The sequence below is a fragment of the Varanus komodoensis genome, unplaced genomic scaffold, assembly GCF_004798865.1.
Source record: "Varanus komodoensis strain SLA01 unplaced genomic scaffold, ASM479886v1 scaffold1, whole genome shotgun sequence".
Taxonomy (NCBI): domain Eukaryota; kingdom Metazoa; phylum Chordata; class Lepidosauria; order Squamata; family Varanidae; genus Varanus; species Varanus komodoensis.
In genome coordinates, this window is record NW_025335268.1 from 123,839,476 (window position 1) to 123,848,140 (window position 8,665).

Below are 8,665 nucleotides of genomic sequence, written 5' to 3' on the forward strand. Positions count from 1 at the left end.
TTGTATTTCAGGAGACACTGTGACAGGTCCAAGTCTCCCTCCCTGCTATAAGCTAGAGATATTTTTGGCTCCCCAGTGGGTTTCTTTTTTCTCCTTCCTTCTTCTTTCTTTGCAGTTTAACTTTCCCCCCACAAAGATGCCCTGTTCTGACAGCCACTGTCCTCTTCAAGGAGGGCTATCACTCTCTTTAGAGCCTATTAGCATTATTATTTTGTACAAATATTGTGAGACTTAGTTTGTATTGTTATAATTTAAATGAGTCGTGGTTCTGGAACTGCAGAGGTTTGCAGTTACATGAACATACAACTTTGAAACCTTGGCTAAGGCAATGTGTATGTGGGGTAGCCACCTTGACATTTCCCAAAGTGACTTGAAAAGATCCTGAACCTTTTTTTATTTTTTTCATTCTAACAGTCTTCATGGTAGTGCACAGTTTACACTTTCCCCTAAACTCTAGGTAGTTAGCAAAGTGCAAAAATGCTTTTCATCCCTCTTCTGGGGCAAAGAAGCTTTGACAGCTAGCTGTCAACATTCTGGATCCTTTTAAAGGGGGTTGTTGGCAGAGGAAGGGGGGAGGTTGACCAGAACATTCGCAGTTATATGTCCCAATCCCAAACCACCCACTGTCCTGACAATCCCACTCCATTTTAGTGTGTGCAGGTACACAGATTCAGGTGTTGCTAAATCTGTCAAATCTTGCATAGCTGTCAAAAAATGGAGAGCATAAAAGCCAGCCTGAAAACTGGCTCTGGCAATCTCAAGGAGAAGAATAGGTTAAAGGGAGGGGGGGATCTGAACAGCTTCTGATCACAGTGAGGAGTCATTCTGCCACTTCTGGAAATAGAGGTTGCCCTGAAGCCATTTAACAAGACCTTGTGCTGCTCTTGTCATGAGGCTCCATAGCTGATCGCTGGTGCCCATGATGGGTTTGGTCACGCAGGCTGGGGTGCACCAACAACCCCTAGAACATCCTCTAGACTGCCAGAGCAGCTTATTCCCTCCCATGAGCTACTCTGTGGGGATCAGCTCAGATTCATAGGATAGATACAACAATCCACTGTGAATTGTTTTCATGCATGCAAAAAGAAGTGAGAATCCGGGGGGGGGGGGGCAATTAAGACCTTCCATGAACTCCAGTCACCGAGCACGTCTAGACACGTCTGCTGCCTGGTTGGGAGCTGGTGCTAGCTCCTCCACACAGCCGAGATCTCCTGCTTCGTGTCTTGAGGCATTGCCGAGCGTGTCTTTGCAGAGGTCACGCACCCTGCGCTCAATTCACCGCCCCGCAAGCAGCCTCACGATCGCTTTCGCGTCGGAGGCTGCTGCCGCCACCACCCTAGCATCTCCGTTCTGCATCCAGAATGCAAGGACAGAGCGAGAGGCCCTGCCCGGCCTGAGCAAAGTCAGGATGCCCGTGTTGGCATCGCAATTCTCTCCTAGCCCGGCGGGATTCTAAATCCTTCCATGCAACGCCCCAGTGGATCGAGACTAGCGAACGCCTCGCATTCCCAGCAAATGCTCCAACCCGTTCTCCGCGGCAGGGCTTCTCCAACCCCTTCTACATCACCGATGCCCCTTAACCAGAGAGGGTTTCACTCACCCTTTTGTAAAAGCAACTTTTTTCTAATGCCCTTGAGAAAGGAATGCATGCGACCGAGCTCCCTTTACCTTTCAACGCTCCGGCGGCCACCAGGCTTCCTTCCTGCTTCTTCTCTGTTTCCTTTTGTGCTAGAAGGCGCGAGGCAGAAGACTGAAAATATGAAAGGAAGGATGAAGTCAGCCGGCAAAACCATAGATGCGAAGCCGAAGAAAGCGGTAGGGTTGCTATCAGCTCCCTCTAACGGTTTCGCTATATATAGCGGCTACCCATACCCTGTCGTAGAGCTCCACCCGCTCAGTTACTCAGAGGCCGGTTCTGCACGTGTTGGTTGGGAAGTATTGGTGAGAGCTTTGTCAGCTGCTTCCACGCTAGTGACACTTGCAGACACATGACTTAAATCATATCATGGTTAATGCAATGTTGCCAGGTAATAGCATGAAAACGGGCCTTGGCAGTGGTGGAATCTTGAGAAGCAGCAATGGCAGCAGGTTTGCAGTGGCCTCTTGAAATCAGATTCCTCCCCTCCCTGCCCCCCCCCACAGATGTACAGACTTTCCCAGGTTTGTAAACAATTGCAGTACTGCCTTGTTTTATTGCTATCATATCTTTGATGTTTTTCCTTATTATTTTAACTTGGTATCTTGGGTACATGAGCCACTTCAGCATTCTAAAATGTGGGTAGAATGATCTTATGGCCCCCAGACACCATCTAGAGGGCCATTGGAGCATTTGGCTTCCAAGATTTGAGGCTGGAAAAAGAACTCTGAGGTTGGCAGAAAGCTCACACCGTGGAGCTGAGGTTCCATGCTGGAATGGCCCTCTCATGCCACAGATGGCATGAAAGAAGCATCTTGACTGTGTCTCTGAGGTCACGGATACTACCTCAGAAAGCGGCTGAGGAGGACATTCCGGGGTGGGGGGAGGGAGGCGACTGGGTCCACTTGGTTACAGCCACCTTCCCTCCTCATCCAAAGCCCCTCCACTAAATGGCTGAAACTGGTCCAGCTGGTTTGCAGGGCAGGAGGAGAGCAGAGGCAACAATCTTCCCCATGCTCCTCCTGACTTTCATAGGTTGCCCACGATCCTCTAAGTTCAGAAGGTTATGGGCTGCCCCACTGGATTGCTCCCAAAATGGTATAAAGGTATACACACACTCAAACAAGTAGCATAGGTGGTATTTACCCGTATCCATCATATAACAGCGCCTATATGCTCTTAGCACGAACAACATCATGTAGCACCACATTGTCAAACTGGTTCACAATGGGTAGTGATTCACTTAAGTTGAATGAAGACATTGCCATGTCTTCTCTTCAGCGCTTCTGTGTCAGCCACCCATGGCCTCCTCTGCAGTACCATAAACTATCACGGGCTCATGTAAGGCAGCTTCCCACTCCCCCGTTTTTCCATTTTTCTTTTCCAACATAGGCAAATATCCAGATTTCAGCCTACATTTAGAAAAATGTGATTGCCTTTGTATCAGAAATATATATAAATATATATATATTGGGATGGCATGATCCATCCCAAGTGCACAAGTGCCTTAACAGCAGAGGAGGAGTTAAATAGCTCCACTGAGTCTTGGGGTGGTGTGGGGGGATCCCCTTGTGCAGGCATGTGCAGAAAGAGATGGACCATGCCCACAGGATTGCAGTAACAGCTAAATTGCTCATGTCCACGTTGAAATGTTGGGATTAGGTATCTTGAATGCAATAGGAAAATTGTACAGCATGGAATATCCTTCAACAATTAAGAAGCAGTAGTGCTCTGTATTTGACAGCTGGCATATAAAAATGGCCCATGCCTGACTGAATTTGAAAGTTGACATGTAATCAGTTTTTGACAGTATCTGACAGCTGACATGCATGATCAGTCCACATTTGAGAGCTAAATGTGCACAACAAAGGAGAATAGTGGAACCCCACAAAGGGGGAAACGTAATATTGTGATGAACGGTATCTGCAGGATACAGAATAACAAGTCATCAGATAATGGAGACAAATATTAGAATTAAACTACTGGGAAAAATAGTCTTGCCAGAGCATTGATTTTTAGCTGATATACCCAGAGAAGTAATAGCAGGAATGCTGAAGGCAATCATTGATGCCACTGAGGTTCTTTGTATTTATGATGTAGTTTTTGCTCTGCAAAATTAATGAATAAGATGTCACACTGGAATGAATTACTGACAGGAGTAATAAAGCAGGCTAAGAGACAGCAACAACTTTCTCCAGCTTTTATTGCTGTATGCTATTTGTCAAAGTCTGTGGCTGGGATGTGGGCGGCCAGAGGCAAGGCAAGAGCAACAGAGGGCCCAGGACCAGAGCAACAGAACTTCAGGCAAGGCGGAGTCCAAAGGCAGGGCTGAATGGCAATTCTGAGACATGGGTGTGGTACAGGCTGAAGTCAGGAACCGGAAGAATGCATGAGGACAGAGCACGGATGTGGCCAGGAACAAGCCAAGGGATGAGAACCAGGAGGACAAACAGAGGTGCAGGTGCCTGGGACAGGATATCAGGGTGGGAGACACGGCACAGCAGGATACACGGTATGGCAAGATAGATGAGACAACAGGAACCGGATGCAGCAAGGATCAGACAAGATGGAGGGGCTGAAAGACAGCTTGCAGGAAGCCCTGCATTACTGAGGCTACATGGTGAGGCAGGATACACAGGCAAGGCAGAATTTGGAACCACTTTCTCTTTCAAAGAGGCGTTTATGGCCTCCTGGACCCAGGTATGAATCCTTTCCTTAATTCTGCTGATAAGCCATGATGGACAAGGGTCAAGCATACAAGCACCTTGTCCACATCTCCAGGCCTCAATAACTAAAACTCATCCAATAAAACTGGACGAGATGGTGCTCTGGCTGTCTCTATTCATAGAACTGTATTAAATGCGGAGTCCAACTTGTGATGTATCTGAGTGACCTTATCCTCAAAGTGCCGTGCAAGTTCATCACAGCAAGCTCCCAAGGCTTTCACAGCTTCTTAGTTAGTGAGAGGCCGTGAAAAGCTCCCCCGGATGGCACGAAGAGGACACAGTGCTGGTGGAAAAGAGTTGTCTCTTTGCCACCCTTACACCACAGAATAGAGTGTATAAATAAGTTCTAAGCTGAGTCCAGTTGGATTCATCACATGTTTTCCTCCATCTGCTCTCTAGCCGTCTTCCCTCCAGTTTCATCATTCTCAGCTTCAAAAAAGACTAGTTTGAACCATAGGTCAAATGCTAATTGTAATTGCACTTTTAATTAGCCTCAAAGAAGCCTCCCAATGAGGTCTCTTAAAAAGCCTGATTGCATCAAGGAAAGGATTATTTTTGAGGGGGGTTTCAGAGTTGAGGAGGACCAGCCCTTCCCTCCCCATCAGCAGCCTCCACTCTGAAAATGCCCCTCCTCAATGCAAGCAGGCTTCTGAAATGGCCTTAATGCAGCAAGAGAGCAGGGGAATCATCTTATATCCAATGAAAGTGCAAAGTGCCAGGATGTTCCATCTTGTCTGCCGTGGTGTTGACTGTTCGGAAGCTCAAAGGTCAGATTCTTTTAAACTGGGAGTATGACTTTGTCATAGAGCTTTCCTGCATAAGGTATTTATTGTGAGCTCATGACTACTCACCCATAATTGTTTCTGGGCTCTTTTGACAATGGTGTAATTATTTGATTTGACTTCTGTTTTTTCTTAGAATAAGGGAAATGGGGAATTATATTAGGACAGGGCAAATTGTTCTGCTTCTGCTTTTGCATTTGACCTGTTCTGCTACAGCACACTCCATCTACAGGTTATGCAGGAAACAAAGCATACAAAGAAGCAGGGAACGAAGATCTGCATGAACAGAGCTCGGATTGGATCTCCACACTGCGAGAAACCTGGAAGAAGATACAACAATTGATCTCCTTGTGTAGAAAAGCCTGTTGACCCATTACAAAGATTCTGTTTACCAGCTTTCTTAAGAGCACTAAGACATTAACCTGAGTTATAACAGCTTCTACCTAAAAGCAGAAGGGATCCATTGCTTAGTTTGTAGCACTGCTGCAGCTTCTGAAAACAGCCGCCCCAAATTCTTCTCTGTAGATACAGATGAGATTAAATGAATACAGCAGCTATTGCTGTGAGGTGAAGCCAATGAATTCTGAAAGACAGTTAAGAGTCAAGAATGGGAATGCCATATGCACACATGTGTCTGGATACCATTTGAAATTTTAAAAAGAACTTCATCCTGATAAAGGCAGAAATATTGTGGGTGGGAAAGGCTGATGTGGAAAGAGGTTTGCAGCCTGTGCTGGGTGGAGATACATTCCCCCCGAAACACACGTCCCCCTATTTCTGTCTTCTCCACTTGGCTCTCTTGATGGCAAAACAGGTGGAATCGGAAACTAGGAATGCCTTTTGTTACCTGTACTGATTCTCCAGCTGTTGCCTTACCTAGATAAATCAGCCTTTGTCATCATTATGCATGCACTGATAGCATCCAGGCTAGGCGACTGTAATGCACCCTGCATGGGGCTGCTTCTAAAGAAGGTTAAAATGCTCCAGGAAGTACAGTGAATATCACATCTGAATCTGTACCAGTTATGCTGGCTCTGGGCCTGTTTGTGAGCACAATTTAAAGTTTTGGTGGTAAGCCTTAAAGCCCCGAGGTGGTTGAAACCAAGTTAGCTTAAGCGATGATTTCTTTTTTTTTTTTTTGAAAGAGAGAACTTGACAACCTTCCAAGCTCCTTTTAATTAATATTGTAGTGCCTTGTAATTCAAACTACCGTATTTTTCGCTCTATAAGATGCACTTTTTTCCCCCTCAGAAGTAAGGGGAAATGTCTGTGCGTCTTACAGAGCGAATGTGTGTGTGCAGTAAGTCTGTCAGATGTGCAGCATGGTGTGCCCAACGCCCGGGACATGCAATACCACCGTCAGCATGCTGTCGGCCCACCTGCACCACCTGGCACCACCTGGCCGGCACGCGCTCGGCACACCCTGCTCCGCCCTCCCCCCCGGCGCACATGAGAGCTGTGCCGCTCAGGGGGACAGGTGCAGAGGAGCAGGAGCCGCGGGCTTTAACCCACCAGCCGCCACAGAGAGACGGACTGCCCACCCCCACCGCCCAGGAAGACCTGCCGCCGCTGCGACACTGTCGGTCTGCCTGCACCACCTGGCCGGCATGCGCTCAGCGCGCCCTGCTCCGCCCCCCCCCCGGTGCACGTGAGAACTGTGCCGCTCATGGGGAGGGATGCGGAGGAGCAGGAGCCGCGGGCTTTAACCCACCAGCCGCCACGGAGAGACGGACTGGGACAGACTGCCCACCCCCACCGCCCACAGGTCAGTGTGTGTTTTCAAGTCTTTTAAATGAAGCCCATGGGGACGTGATGGGGAATGTGCCTGTGATTATCAGGAAGCTTTCCATGGATCAGAACAGTGCCTGCTTTATTAAGTTAATAAAAGGACCAATATCTGTTAGTTGATCAGACACATTTTTTTTTTAGGATCAGTGGATATTTGAACAGCATTACCTTCATGTATGAAGTTTATTCTTCAAAGGCTACTTAGTCCGCTGTGTGTTTGATTTACCGTACAATATCTCATTTTTTGTCAGAAGTTTTTTTCTATTATTTACTAGTAGGGCAGCGTGGACATTACCGGCTTTTTTAGATTTGTTATTGAATTGTCTGCAGCAGCTCTTGTATAACTGGTGTAGATTGTGGATTCCTTTAATAATTCCACTACTGACTAAGAAAATGATGTCAGTGATTGTGAGCAACAGAGCTTCATAAATTCTGACTCTAGCGATGATGAGTTCTATGGGTTCAACGAAAACTAGAAGAGTACTTGAACTTTAAAGTCTCTCTTTTGTTAATGACAGTGATGATGGTTCTTAATGCCACTGTTGACTGCTGTTCACTTTACAAGGTTGAAATATGGTATTACTGTATTCTGTTACAGTTTATTAAATAATTTAGTAAACCATTTGATTCAGAATATTTTTTTCTTGTTTTCCTCCTCTAAAAACTTGGTGTGTCTTATGGTCAGGTGCGTCTTATAGAGTGAAAAATACGGTACCTTATTCTCAACTGCCTTGTTTTTCATCATGTGATTTAATATATGCCTAGTGGTTTTGCTGCTTAACCTGCTAGTGCAGTAATACTCTTGCCTGTTTTGATGTTTCAGTTCACAAGTTAGTTTAGCTGTTATTTCATGTTACATTCTAATTGTTACCATTTTAGTATGTTGTGAGCTGCCTTTACCCTAAAAGACAGCCTGCAAATGTTGACATAAACAAATAAACCCTGTGCATTTGTCTCTGGAAATGTACCTCCCAATGAAGATCTATCCCAAATGTATCTGCGTCAGAAGATATTCTACTATAAAGCTGAGTGGTAGAGCACCTTTTTTTTACCTGCAGAAGGTCCCTGGTTCAGTGCTTAGCATCCCAGTTAAAAGGACCAGGTAACAGTCTTGAGTGTTCTTTTTGGTAGAAAGGTGTAATACAAATCAAATAAATCAATCAGTTTTCCTGTCTGAGATCCTGGAGAACAACTGTGGGTCAAAGTCAACAGTTTTGAGACTAGGTGGCCAAATGACCTAGCTTAGCATAAGACGGCTTCTGATGATCATATGAATCTGGATGCCTTCCAGATGTGGTAGACTGCTACTCCCATCATCCCCAGCCATCCAGAGGTCTGCTGTTTAGAGAAGGCTACTGTCATCCCAGGTCCTATAGTCAAATATGTTTGGATTGGCTTGAGACTCATAACTTTTATTCCTCCTCCGTCTCAGTCCTTTTCCTTGTCTCTTTTCAGATTGTAAGCCTGAGAAAAGCACTATATGATTAATGATTCCTGCAAGCCACCCTGGGAGCTTTTTGACTAATGAGTGGAATAAAAATGCTTAGAATGAATGAAGGCACTTGGACCTGAGACACTGTGGCCTTTATATATAATGCTGGAAGCTATAGACTTGCCAATGTCTCCCTCTAGCCCTCTGCTGCCATTAGTGCCCATCTTTTCACTGGTTGGTTAACTTTCAATGTTTTTTCTGTTGCTGATGCCAAACAAGAAAAGTTGAACCACAATGTATG

At 45.9% G+C, this 8,665-nt stretch overlaps 1 protein-coding gene across 1 annotated transcript in view; it reads right to left on the minus strand.

Moving 5' to 3' along the window:
- The window catches only part of BAK1 (BCL2 antagonist/killer 1), a 38,265-nt gene extending 36,434 nt beyond the window's left edge, over window positions 1-1,831 (minus strand). Inside the window, exon 1 of the mRNA XM_044444230.1 lies at window positions 1,669-1,831. The gene's annotated coding sequence lies outside the window, so the exon portion shown is untranslated. The remainder of the gene's footprint in view (window positions 1-1,668) is intronic.
- Between the last annotated feature and the right edge of the window lie 6,834 nt (window positions 1,832-8,665).